We start from the raw sequence: 15367 nt of genomic DNA, 5'->3' as shown, positions 1-15367 counted from the left end.
TTCAATTTTAATGAGGAATAAAAATCCAGTCCTTTCAGTTTCAAAATATTCAACCGGAACGATATTCGATTTATCATTATTATTATGTAAACGTAGGAAAATATGCCTTTCAGCTTTCAGTTTCCTTTTTTTTATTCACAAAATGCAAAATGATTTTCAAAGGTCACCAATAAAAGCAAATTTTTCTTATTGAATCGACTTTTTTGGAAAAACTTATCTATAACGTAATAGAGCTTGAATAATGGATTACTAGAAAATTTATTGATTTGCACAGTTGTGAAAAAGTCTGGTAATATAAAAATCCAAAGGTTATTTTAAATGTAACCCTTCAGGATCGAATATTAATATTTCGATTAGGTCTCTGGCGGCGCCTCGCCCTTTTGCAATTCTATCATTGTTCTCCTAGACGTGACATCACGCTCGTCAATTTATAAAATTTTCATTCAATATCCGACGAGATTTTATCCACGCCGCCGCAACTTACGGCCGAAATTGAGATGAGTTTCTCAAAAATTATGACTATGAACGAGTCCCTTACGGAAATCCCTTGTTCGTCTACCGTCTGCCAAATTGATGTAATCAGTATAAAGGTGCTATATTTTATGGAATTTTATGTGGGGCGGGGACTGTTGCGGCTCGTGTGATGGATGTCGTGAACAGAATGGATCAAAACTTAAATTGTACCGTGCGTTGATAACATTTTAATTGGCTGTAACTTTTTGTAGCCAAGTTTTTTCCCAAGTGACGTATAAAACAAAACACTATCAATTTTCTAACATATTTGTATGTATATTATATATATGTTTAGTAGAATATCTTATTCCAATTACAATGATGTAACACACTTCATATTTAAGTCCACTCGTTTTTGACAAATCGGTAAAAATGGGAAATTTTTTATATAATTTCCAAATAATTATTTACAAGTAAAAGTAGAACAAAAACCCTAAAAATGACAATATACCCTAAAGTAAAAACTTATTTAACCTTTCCAAATACTGCTGTATATGACCAATGTTTTCCTGAAACCATTTCTCATACGTCACGCTTCCGGATTGTCTCTTAACTGATTGCCTCTGAAATCCCTTGCCGAAGTTCCCCGACATTATTACAAGGAGTTCTGTGCACGTGATTTTTTATGTGTCCCTAAAATAAAAAATCCATTAAAGTTAAGTCTGGGCTGTTGGTTGGCCAGTCCATAGTTCCTCCATTCCCTATCCAACCACCGGAGGTATTTTGCACAACATTGTGAGAAGGGCACCATATAACCAGCGCTGATGTATTTAGGGGTAAATCTTCTATAATATTGTTCTATTTGGTGCTCTAAGAGTTGTAATCTGGAAATACTGGAGTTTCAGTACATAATATTTAAACTGATAAGCATAAACTAATTATATTTGCAACCATTTGTGCTCATTTAAATGAAAATAAAATATATATAGGCTATAAAAACAAACGAGGTAGTTTTTTGACGTGTCGTTTTTAATACATACTAAAATTAATTTCTTTTGAATACACTGCAACTTAAAAAAATGTATAAAAGACATACATTACCTCCTTGCTTGTTGATTCTCAAATGGTTTCAGTATTCGGCAGATATGCTGAGCGTTATCTTACCTTTATTAGAGTTACTGTCTTCCTTAAACACTTAAGTTACTTTGGTCACTGATACGTTGTATAGAATGCGTCGCCGAAGATTAAGCAAATTAGTTAACAATGAGTTCATTCGTATTCAGTTTCTCTCGTCACGTCGAAGGCGCTACATGCAGCGTGCGAGTTCCGCGAGATTCGATGCAAAGTTATATTCGCGATCGACAGTATTGTAAGGCCACATGACAATCAAATTTATATTCGGCAATAAAATTCATATTGTGCTGGTGGATATGACTGGTATAAGGATGCGTGTACGTCAGACCCATTTCAAATTTAACAATATAGCCCCGTTTTGGCGATGAAGTATATTAACCGAGGCAGTCAATATTCTTCAGTAAAATGTTTTAGAATATCGCCCTCGGCGAAAAAAGTCCCAGTTGGGTCTGCTTTGTTTCTCTGAGGAATTTGCTTTTTTCGTTCCTTGTCTGCGGGAATTTTACTGTCGCTCATTAGATGGTATTTGAACATATCCGAGTCAAAAAATATGATAAATAATAATAACGTACAGATCTTTAATAATTTATAATATTTTAACGGAACTCAAAATATAAAATCACTTAGACAAAACGTGGTTCTTACTGATTTATAAGGTACTGTTAAATTTTCTGATGCATCCGTATCATACTTGATAGGAAGTGTAGGTACTGTATACTTCACGAAATTAACCAGAATAAACTATTCTTGTTCATTGGACTACGAACCCCTTCTGCACTTGATCAGATCTGTAAAGTCCGAACTCCGGACATAGATGATGTATATTGCTTGCATATACATAAACGTAATACATACATTTAGTTTGTAAGTTTTTATTTTTGTTTCTGTTTATAATATAAAATATTTAGGTAGTTATAAACTATTTTTGTTTGTTTTGTTTTAATTCATGTCCAATAGAGCTACCACTAACGCATGGCAGACGGACAGTTTAAGAAGAAGCAACACCTCGCCGAACATTAGTTCTGAGGCAATAGAATTTAGTAGAAGTGCAGTAGAAAAAATATCTGTTTCTAGTTGGAAAAAATGTGTAGAACAGGTCATCGAAGATTCGAAAATAAATGTTTATACAAGTCGACTAGTACCAGAATTAATTATTAATGTGGGGGATAAGTCCAGTGACTATAGTGATTGTTTTGATGCAGAATAACTTTTTTTTGTAAATATTCTAACATTGTTTTATAGCTAAATTTACTCCTTGGTTTATATTTACAACAAACATTTTCTCTTTTCTCACCGACGAAACTTGTATGCACGAAGTACCGAGGTACGATTCCGGAACGTCATTGCGAATCTGTTTATTGAGGTACTTCGTTTCTGTATTATGTTGCAGTTTCTGAGCTGTTTAATTGCATCTACTACACAAATGATTAATCCGTATTAAGAAAAGAAAATAATGTTATTTATTGCAATTTTTACCAAGAAATGAGTTCAACATTTACAAACAAATTGTGGTTTTAATAAAAAAAAAAGGAAAAATATCAAAAAACACATTTTATTTGAGTGATTTGAGTCAAATCTTATTTATTTATCTTATTTAATTTAAGCTTGTAGAGCTAATATATTGGCCCCACTCTTATTATTTATATTAACGACATTTTAAGGTGATGGGATGGGGCAAGCACTACTGCATTTGCAGACGATGTAGATTTTTACTATGAGGCTGATACTTAGGAACATTTAAAAGGTAACATACAAGGTAAATTTCTAGAATGCATAACATGGTTTAACAAGAACAACACAAAAACTGGTTTTGTACCTTTTAGTTTCTAGAGCAATAAATGATCATTATATGACACCCTTAAATTTTAAAGTTAACTTAAGAAGCTGAGACATCAAATCTTGTAATAAATTAAAGTATATTGAAGTAATTGTTGATAGTCATTTAAGATGGGACCACTACTCCTAATTTTTTTTAAAAAAATTTAGAATTATACCAACTTAAAACTAAAACTATACGCTCTCTAAATCGCATTTATACTATAGAATTTTAATATGGGGTGGGTTGACAAAGAAATCAGGTATGCTTCATGCAAAACAACTCTATTTTCAAAAGGAGCAGTCCAAATCTTTGTCAATAAAATTCCTATTAGAAATTATGAACATTCTTATTAAAACAAGAAACAAAATGAACCAAGCCACTGTCGATTCTAAGGTATCTAAAAGTATATGGCAGAGATATATTCTTTATCGGTCTGCAACAGTTTTACAAAAAATGATAGGGCTGATTAATAGTAAAACACAATTATTTAAAATTATTTTTTTTTTATAAAACTTCTTCATTCTTCCTGCGTCGGTTTTTGTTGACTCGAACTAGCTAACGTTTCGCCAATCGTCCTGTTGACTTCTTGAGAGCTTGAGTGAAACTGGCTCGCATTTTAAATATAACGTCAAAACCAGATTTACCACTTGTCGAAAAATCTCTCAACATCCTCGATCCCTCAAAGACAAAATTCCATTTGAGATGCCAGGAGTTTACAGCATTCCATGCATATGCGGTAAACAATACATTGGAGAGACCGGACGGAAAATATCAAAGAACATGAAAGAGCCTTAAGACTAAGAGAAATAAACTCGTCAGGAGATGCCGAACACAATCACGAAACAAAACATAAAATTTTATTCGATAGAACTAAAATTCTTGCATGTAATTAATTCTTCTACCAACGAAAAATCCGAAAGTCTATAGCATCTATAAGCAACCAACAAATTTAATCGCGAACTGTCACCAATATGGGAATCAGTCATCCGAGACGGTGTTTATGCCCTTCATATAGCTCCGCTCCCCTCAACCAATATAAAAACAGGTACAGAGTAAAATGCTAGCCAGATTCAGTCAAGCTTTTTTGAAAAAATATTTTTTTATTTAATAATTTTATTAACAGTGTAATAACTAGAAATGAAATGCATATCGCAACAAATTTGAAGAACAACTAATATTTTCAACTTTTTTAATTTGATCCATTTATCCATTATCCATTATTCTTTTCTAGTTTTTGTATCCATTTTTACTTTTTTAACAGGTTGAAGTTAGTCATCTAATCTAATAATTGTTATTGTTTATTTATTAGGGACAAAATCCATAATTATTGTTTTTTCTTTTCTTTTTCAAACAATTTTTTTTGGTTATATCGAGTTTTAAAAAAATGTCTTCAATGCTAGAATTTGGTATTGCTTGTATTTGGACAAATAGTTTATAGTTTAGCTAATAGTATACTGGGAAAGTATTTAGTAAAAATATAAAATATATATAATAATAATATTAATAAAAAATATTTCCGATTAATGAATCAATCAAATCATCAATCAAATTCGATTAAATAAAAATAGACAATACAAATCACATTGTTTCTCTAGAACTCCTTTTTTGTTATTACTAACCAAGAAAATTTTAAAATAAATGACACTAAATGAGAGTATAAGATATTTTTGGAGGTGTATTTTAGCGAACCACTATTACTAACTAATAAAATAAACATTAAAATTAAATTGGCGAATTCATGTTATAATGACGGTTAAAAAATTCTGAAAAGAGCTACTCTGATTATATGGCATCGTAAGTAAGTTAACTGCCTATGATACAAATTGTTCTTATACTAATTCGCAAAGTCTGAAAATGGAGGCTTAATAAAATTGTCATAACACCGTAGACGTTTTTTGGTATCGCTTTAAGCCAATTAAGTTCAAGCATTTCATAAACAGAATCGTGTTTCAGTTTCTTTACAATTAAATTCGTAATAACAATAAGCCTATATTTTCAGCTTACCAGGTGTTGCAGTTAATATAAATAAACAATTATTTTAAGGAATATGCATTTTCAATTTCAAGCGTGTATTATACATGACCAACTAATTGAATGAACTTATCCACAATTCTCATTAGAACTCCCGATAGAGACCAAATTGAATGCGATAGTATAAGGTGGTAATGTAAAGTTTTGATGGAAATTCTGAGAGTTTAATTGCTTGTGGCTCGCTTGAATATTGAGATAATTTCACAACGATTATCGTTTAGATAAATGAATGACTTATATGATAGCGTATATGGAGATATATGGTAACTTATCATCGAATAAAGAAAAATTTCGGAAAAAATCCTGGAAGTGGAGACACAATTAGCAATACGGAAAAGAAATTGGCGAACCAAGTTGAAATTAAGTCAACAAACATAATTTGAAACATATGATTTTATTTTTTAATGAAGTTTTAAAATTACGTCTTGGAGAAATGGAAATCATCAGCTAGAAAAGGACGTCGCAAAAGCACCTCTTTTCTTGTGTTTTCCATTCGTACTTTAACAGGTTCATAAGGATTTAGAAATGTTAATCCTTATTTCTTGAAACTTGCATTCACGATATATTTAACTGAAGTCATTTTAACTTTTATTTATTTTGATATTGAATTTGATTGATTGCGAGTAAAGCGATAAAATAAAATGTATTTTTGGTTAACGAATTTTAAACAAAAATGAGTGTAAGTGGAAGCCTTAAGTAAAGTGTATTCCAGATGACGATATATTTACATTAAAATCGCGCAAGGGAAAGCGTTATTAAACAGGAACAAATGTAATCGAAGGATTTGTTTTCCTTTCTGGAACGCGTCCCTTCAGAGGTTGGCAACATATGTGAGCCAACATAACAGCGTGGAAAGAAAGGTATACAGCGGGAACGGGATCGGATTAAGCAGTTTCAATCGTATCATTTTTTATTTGTGAAATAAAAATTGATATGAAATTGAATGTTTGTAATGTAAAAGAAAATTCTGTCGCTCTTTGTAATTTCTATCCAATACACTAATCAAGAGTCGTATATTCTTGAAAACTTATCACATTATTTTTATAATGAAAACGAGATACACATGGTGGGCATGAAAATAAATTTGAACAGTGTTACAATTCGGCAGCCTCTTGTACGTACCGCGATCGAAATACGAGGTGTGTTCAAAAAGTAATTGGGCGGACTACGTACATTTTAGATATTTTTTTGTGTTATGTTGGAACCAAATTTTGTATAAAAAAATGGAATACAGTGCTGTAACACACTTTAAATTTGACAACGGCAAATAGTGAATCTACTTTGAGCAAAAAAAAATGTTTATAAGTGGTACAGGCTTTTCCAAGGTGGCCAAGAAGACGCCGATCACTAACCTTGCTCTGGACGCGCCAGCATATAAATAACTGATGAAAGCGTTGAAGAAGTGAAACAAATGGCGTTGAAAATCGTGCAATCACTATTAGAGAAGTGGCCGAAGACGTCGGCATCTCTATTAGGAACATTTTCCGAATATTTTCAGAAGTTTTGGGCATGGTGACGAATCATGGGTATATGGTTATGACGTCGAAACCAAAGCCCAGTCATCCCAACAAAAGAACCCCGAATCACCAAGACCGAACAAAGCACGTCTAATTCGATCAATTGTCAAGGTTTTGCTTAGTGACTTCTTCGATTATCGTGGCGTAGTACATGAAGTGTTCTTACCGCAAGGTCGTACGGTCAATAAAGCATATAACCTTGAAGTTATGATCCGTTTGCGAGAAGCAATACGATTTTGCATCACGATAATGCTCCCTTATCGTTTCATCAGCCACCATATTGACCAGATATGGCCCTCTGCGACTTTTGACTTTTTCCTGTTCCTAAAACTCAAGGTACCCATGATGGGAGTCATTAGGTTTGGAACGATTGAAGAGATAAAGAAAAAATCGCTGGAAGAACTCAAGGCTATACCAGAAAGTGTTTACCAGAATTGCTTCGACGATTGGAAAAAATGTTGGCCCAAGTGTATTACATCTTAGGGATTACTTTGAAGGGGACAACATTAATTTTTATAAATAAATAAATACTTTTTGATAAAACTTATGTCACTTTACTTTTTGAACATACCTTGTATGAGCCCAATCCGACTAAGGAAACCCTGATTTTTATATAATACCTAGTCCGAAATTGGCAGCTGCAGACTTGAGAATTGGTACTCTCGAATGCGACCATTAATATTCGGCTCCAGACTATCAGTATTTTCTAAATGGTATTTATGGTAAGCTTTGATATGGTGTAATGGTTTATATATTGTTTTAAAAAAATATTTTTCTTGACACGTGTTTGATCCATCGGAAAAACAATCCAATCAACAGACGCAAGAGTTCCAGTTCTTCTCTAAAACAAAAAACTGATTTCTTCTTGGAGTCGAATTCCGCTATAATGGAAATATCATTTTTCATATTTAATATTTTCGCATATTTTCGAGATATTTTGCGTTAATTTAAAAAATGCATTGCCGTTGAAATTTGGAGCTATCGATTTAAAAGGTGGCAAAAATAAAATTTGTTAAACCCGTGCTAGAGTTCAGACTAACTAGCCTTTTCCATAATATACAAGGTGTTTGTTATCGACAAAAACCTGAAAGAATAAAGGGTGACAAATCGGACAATTTGGTTTAGACAGTGGTGTAGGAAATACGGTGTTCGTCTATTGTACAAGGCGCTCCAAATTTTGCTATTTATTATTTTGCTGTATTTTCCAAAGTAAAATGTTATAACTTCCTTCGATAGCTTAGTAAAGCCAAAAAAATGAACTCGGAATAAAACAAAAACTTAAGAAGAGAGAAAACGCGGCCTTTAAATCCTTTCCCTTGACAGTCTTCGAATGAAACGGGGGGAGCACCCCCTTCTTGTTCAATTACTTGTTTCTCACTTTAAGGTAAAAAATTATGACACTAATACCTATATCGATTGACGTACGACTTTTACAGCTTAATTTACATTTAAAGGAGAACATACTCGCTTGGTTTTAAATTGAACCACATCTGAGTTATTGAGCGTAGTTGAATTAGTTTAGGGTAATTCATAAATTTATAAAACTCAAAAAACTATTAAAGAAATATTAGGAAAATATAATATACTTTGCACGATACATACAAAATTAGTACACGGACTACCAAGTTTGACATGACTTTCAAGGTAGATGAGTGTAGAGTATAGTAGAGTAGAGTATATAGACCGTATGTGTGGGCCATTTCAAATTACAATAACTAAAAGATATACAAAATGAATTAAAGAAGATTTTGAGTACCTTTAATTAGGCGATACGTTCATAGGCAGATATTGGAATCAAAAATTTCTTCTGATTGCAATTTAAGAACTATTTCAATTTCAAGACATCGAAGCGAATGCAAATGGCTGGGTCATGATGGCGGATACTGCGTTTTAAAAACGGATAGAACTTCGTTTGGCTTTCGGTCCCATCAGTCCCCAGGCAAAAAATCGTTCGTGAAAATCAAAAAACAAAATGCGGCCCTGATTTATAGCGCCATTTATCGATCCCCGTCGGACTGAGGACTTCGGGCGCAATGAAACGGGGTCACTGGAATCCCCGGCCAATCTCTTTATTCGCTTCTCCAGGATAACCCAGGCCTACCACAAAATAACTTGTGTAGGAAGTTTGAGCGGTTTGGCCCCTTCTTCTTTATTATTGTTACTTTTCAATTGTCTGAAGGCAGACAAACTTTTCACCGAGAAAATGGGAAACTGAGTTTGGTTATTGCGTTTTTTCTTTCGCACTTTCAAAGTTCTGTTAGTCAGAATTATTGCCTTTTGGGAATAAGGGGTAAATGACCAGATTTTCAATGTCTTTTGTTCCATTATATGACACTAATTTATGATGTTAAATGCTGCTGAATAACAAGAGTGCACATATAAAAATAATAATAATAATAATAATAATAATTATAAAATTAATAATAATAATAATAATAATAATAATAATAATAATAATAATAATAATAATAATAATAATAATAATAATAATAATAATGATGATGATGATGATGATGATAATAATACTTACCACTTGACAATTATATGGATCGCAAACTACTTAAGGAAAAAAAAAAGATGATATGCTTGTGGAGTTAATAAATTACAACGAAATGGAGAGAAAAGAAAAATATATACTGATGAACAAATGCCAAAAACTAACAAAACAATGTACAAAAGGCTCAGACAACTACTCAAATAGCTTCAAATAGAAGGACAGAAAATGTGGGGACTTAAAACAACTATTGTCCCCGTCATTATCGGAGCGTCAGGAACCACCTTTGCTTAGACACTCAATAAAATGCCCGGTAATAACGAAAACACGATTGCGACACTGCAAAAGACTACTCTCCTTAAAGAACAGGGATTGTTCTTGATAAATGGAAATGAATTGCCGAAAACACAGTTGCGAACAGAAAATAATAATAATAATAATAGCCCATATGGAGCGTGTTCAGTAGCGTAGCGGCAACCTGGTAGAAGTAAACGTTTTTATAATTTCAGCTGCAGTGATGTTATTAACGAAATTTTCATTGAAACCAATATTCAATATAATAACATTGTATATAATAATATAAAATAAAATGTAAATATTGAGATTTTGAGTTGCATATTTTTTGTTCTCTTGCAGATTTTTTAAACATGAAAATTTGGTTTCCAAAATAAAATAGGACATATAAAAATATTATTTATTTATTATATTATATAAAAATATTGAATTTAGAAGGCATGTTCAAAAGATGTGGACGGTTACCAAAGAAACTAATCCTTTACCTGGATTACCGGAAAACAATAATTTCATTGAAAAGATGGGATCATAAAAATTTGCCTTAAAATTTTATTGAATTTTTGACGAATTCCAGCATACGTTCAACAGATGTCGCCGTCGTACGAGTAGAAAATCGTTATTGGAAATGTCATCCCAGCAATCTGAGAGAGCTCTGCATTGTGGCTGTATTGATCCAATACTGAGACACGCGGTTGCCGAGAGGTGGTGCTTACGAAATAGCTAGAGGAGGGAAAAAGCAAAGAAAGATATGATTCTCGTGAGCTTTTCGAATACCTAAGCTTATGGTTGATGTTTCGAAAGAAAGTCACTAGAAAGGCAAACTTATTAACGAGATTCTGTGGAAAAATTTGCTACCAGTATGAATGAACTATTCAAATATTGCAGAAATAGGATAAAATAATGATGAGTAAGGAATTTTGGGAACAAAAATGTCGCGTTTCAATATAATAAGTCTTGAGATATTTTTTGTTTTTAATGGATGTTGCAGCCTCATTTTGCTAAAATTTATTTCAAATGTCGTTTTTTAAATTTAATGTCGCTTTATCAAATGCCAATTGTGCTGCAGCATGATTTTCATAATCTGAAAGTTTGTATTTAAGTTTGGTGTGTTTGTAAGATGATGCTTAAACCACAGACTAAGTGTAAACAACCCATTAGCTCGTGCCAAACAAGTCACTTACGAAAGGAAATATGATGTTTATAATGAGAAGTATAAAGGACTTTGAGTCTCAAGAGTGGGCGAAAAGTGCCAAAACTATAAACTCTTGTGATAATAAGGAACTCTTCAATATATTTTTTAAACTTTTCTATGTACTTTTTGTTTTAAGCAATGAATAAAAAATTTAACTTTTAAGTAGTTTAGTTTAATGAAGATTCTTAGCATACGAATCAAGCTGTTTCAACAATGTTATTCGGGAAATAACCATGAAACCACTTTTTGCGAAATAGATTTTGATGCCTTTTTATTTTCTTCATAGCCGAGGATTTTTGGACGATAAGTTAGAAGCCGGTTTAAAATATTCAGAAAATATGACGATATGAAGGCCACTGTATTATTCGCAAAAGAAAACGCCAGTGAACCGAGGTTATAAAACCCGAATGTTTTACAAGATAAATCAAAAATTTGCGCTTGTGTATCGACGCAGAAAATGCAAAACTTGGGACCGGGAAGAAACGCGTAACACCTGGTGCTCGTAAAAATCAAATCGGATACGCTAATTCGATTTTAGGAAATTCTTTCTTTTCATGTCAAAGTCGGGCACCCGATGTATGGTAATAAAAAGTTAAAATTGAGTTTAATTAGTTAACATCGGTAGAGGAAGAGAGATTGACCAGAGATTGAAACCTGACACAATTAAAAAAAAGACAAGAAAAAGAGGAATATGAAATTTTTCTAAAGTCAATACTAATGAACAAGAGAGAAGCAAAGAATAATTAGCGATTAGCGGAATGACTAGGCAATTTAAACCAAGCATAATAAACATGCTGACAGTGAAGGTACGATTCTCATACACAAAAATGAAATTAACGACTCGTAAGGAAGAAGTTTGGGTCTGACGAAGCAGTCAACTTGTGTTAATATTGCGTAAGCGAACATAGAGAACAGGAGTATGTTTTATCTTCTGCTATCAATGACCACCACACAATTATTTAGTTGCCAACATCCAGAACGAAGAAAAAATCCGAACTATCTCTCAATTCGTCGTTGCTGAGTAGAAGAAATATTCTTTGCCTCTAGAATGTTGCGGTACCTTTCAATTTGGCAAACTTCCATTTTAATACAACATTCGGTTCAGTTCCGAACGGCTGTATTAAAATCCGGTTCATTCAGTCAGTCATTTTGATAACTCATCATTTATATATAAACGGGAATAAAGGATTTACCTTCGAGGACAAAATTTATGCGCAAAACGCTGCTTTTCGATATTGATGTTTCGTTTATGCTGAATATTTTAGTTCTCTTTTGAACGCGACTCGCAAAATAAGTTAATAGCGAAAGTTTGTGATTGTTTCTATTAAAATTGGTCACTTCGAGACTATTTTAAAAGGGTTTTATTTGATTTTATTTTATGAAATCCGTAGACGGTTTTTGGTTTTTGTTAATTTTGATCAATTAATCAAAAAAGCACCAAATATTAAAAGGGCATTTTTCTACTACTTACTCCAAATAACTATTGATCGTTTATTACTTTTCAGCTTTATTAAACACTGTCGCTAGCCACTTCAGTATTCTCCCACAGGTTAGTGGCAATCGGATTTGGGCCTCTGGACATATGAAGCGAAACCAGAATTGGATTATATACCATTTATCCACCGAAATCTCGTTTTGCTACCATAAATACTCTAGAAATTAAAATGATCTAGCTCTAGCTATGGTTGATATCGGGTATCTCTAGTGGTTATACAAGTAGAATACAAACCTGAAACCCCACGTTTAATAATAATATTTTAGCGAGGGATCTTAAATTTTGCCATTTTAATAAGGGTTTACGTTCGAGAATTAAATACTAAATCCTTGTAACTGACCCTTCCTTTCGTTCGCATGCAAATGGAATTTTAATATTACCGGAACATGCAATATGGAAAGCGTGGAGAGAGCTTCATAAGCCCCCAGGCGAGCCGTTGTCCCTTCGCTTCCAAACATTAATAGGAGGGACGTGATAATTTGGATTAGTACGTATAGTTATTTTCGAGGATCGCCTTATCACGTAGTCTCGCTCTTTGTCGGATAACTGTTGGTATACTGATACCGGTTGGCACTGTTTCATAAAAAAAACTTGTGTTTAATATCTATTATGAAAAGACGGGACGGTCAATGCATTTCAAGATTTTAAGACGAATTTGCTTTGTACCGGAGAAAGTACTCACTCTTAGGGTAGAGCAAATCTGTGCCTCTGGATATCTGGCGTAGATGCCCAGAGACTACTTTAAGCTGATAATTATGTGATATTTTTGTGTGCTCACGAGAAACTCAACAGAGGGTCCTAAGTCGCGGTGAAGGTGGACTCGGGATTGCTTCGTGACTGCCGAGACTGACTGACAAGACTGGCGGAATGTTGACGGACTGGACCGGAGTCTTCCGTAGGTTGCACAAAGTCAAAGATAGGGTTGATTCTCTCATTGGGTTCAAAAGAGAAGATAGTAAATGCAAAAGTTGCAAAGATTTTTAAGATGCACAATTTAAGCTTATGTTAATGTATACACGGCGGCTCAAAAAGGCGTGAATCTTTTTTTATTAGTAATAAGAAATACCTTATCCCTTTTCTAAAAGACTATTACTTTTCATACTTATGCTACAGGGTGTTCAAAATAAACCAATATATATTATTTTTCTTGTAAATTTTATAGACCTTACAAAAATTTACAAGTTTTATTAATGATGTCATATATCGATTTTTAATACTATTGTTATTTATTTTAACTTTTCCAATATTTACCGTTCTTTTTGTCTAAGACTGTCGGCAATGACAAAACTATTCGCCAACAGACAATTATCAGAAATTTTGATGAACATAACGACGAATTTTAAATTCACAGAGAAAGTAAATTATATTTTCACCAGTTAATTCGTTCTGGGTAAGGGAAGTGAAAAACCAAACCCATTCGTCACTTAATGTGTGGTATGAAATAAAACTCTTTAATGTTATTGGACTACATGTTTTTCGCGTACCACTTAACTAAGTTGATAGGGTTGAGATCCAACAAATGTGGTTTCATCAAGATCGTAATTATTAGCCACAGAAATGGCTGGATGACCCACTCGATCATGCGACATTTCTGTTATCTCGTCTGGTTACGAGGTAGCTGACAGACTAGAACAGAGTCTTCCGAAGGTTGTACAGAGTCAAAGATGGAGTTCATTATCTCTTTGGTTTCAAAAGTTATAACAAAATAGTAAAAAGGTGTAATATACCTAATCCTTTTTCTGAAAAAATATTACTTTTCACATATTTGACATTAGCGTTATTAGAACATGACGTAAAAGATATATGCGACGAAATTTGGATTTAATGTTACAGGGTGTTCAAAATAAACGAAGATATGTTGTTATTTTTCTGAAAGATTTTACAAAACCTACAACTTTTATCTAATAATTATTAATTATGCTATATATCTGTTTTTAATATAATTGCTAAAAAAAACATTGGTCACTTAATGTGTGCTATGGAATAAAACTCTTTAATGTTATTGGATCATACGTTTTTCGCGAACCACTTAACTAAGTTGATGGGGTTGAGATCCAACAAATGTCGTCTCAGCAAGATAATAATCATTACCCAGAGAAATGGGTTCATTGGATGACCTACTGTGTTATTTGGCTTAACACCACTAGATTTCTTTTTGTGAGTATATGTGACAGTGTTTTGCGTGAATACATCGCAAAGTATTAAAAATGGATATATAACGTATTGAATAAAAATTGTAGATTTTTGAAAGGTCTTTCAAAAAAAAAAGATAATATATACGGTCAGCTATTTAATAAAATCGATACAGTATTTTTTAGAAAAATTGAAGTATTGGAAAATCTATTTGGTTTTCGTATGTATTATTATTAATGAAAAAGTTGGAGTATATTGAAAACAATTCAAAACAGAATGTTATAATAGGGTGTTCGAGTTTGACCCACCCTGTATACTTAAAATAATTTTAAATTGAACATCCTAAGAATTGTTACAACTTTTGTATTCGCCATTTTCTTATAACTTTTGAAACTAATAAGATAATGAACTTTACTCCATCGTGGACTCACCTGTACATTGTGTTTAGAAGTGAAGTAAACAAGTATGTGTTAATCAGCTGAGCAATACTAGGGTGCCGTAAATATAATGGAATAGAATATAGTTTCGTCCGGAACAATTCAAATGGATCTTGGAAAAGTCACTTTCATACGTCATACTAATTTTATGATTATTGTATGCGTATCGTTCTGAAAATGTGTTGTCCATATTAACTTTGCTTAGTGCTTAATATTCGACTGGTCAATCGCCAACGTTTAGCAACAAATTGCTCACAAATTTTCAACATTTTATGCAGCATTTTGGGTAGTTTTTGCATGTAAATTCCCGTTTAAAAATATAAGGTTCATATTAGCTAAAACTGTTTTGCTTGAATGCCATTCGAAGG

The 15367-nt window shown here is 32.8% G+C and overlaps 1 protein-coding gene across 4 annotated transcripts in view; it reads right to left on the bottom strand.

Annotated features, from left to right (window-relative positions):
- LOC132696193 (schwannomin-interacting protein 1 homolog) overlaps positions 1-15367 on the bottom strand; it is a 195409-nt gene that overhangs the window by 95549 nt on the left and 84493 nt on the right. The gene's annotated exons all lie outside the window — the stretch shown is intronic.

This window comes from Cylas formicarius, unplaced genomic scaffold, assembly GCF_029955315.1.
Source record: "Cylas formicarius isolate icCylForm1 unplaced genomic scaffold, icCylForm1.1 PGA_scaffold_1__22_contigs__length_36826433, whole genome shotgun sequence".
Taxonomy (NCBI): Eukaryota; Metazoa; Arthropoda; class Insecta; order Coleoptera; family Brentidae; genus Cylas; species Cylas formicarius.
The sequence above is the reverse complement of the archived record's forward strand: the minus strand, read 5'-3'. Positions and strand labels throughout refer to the sequence as shown.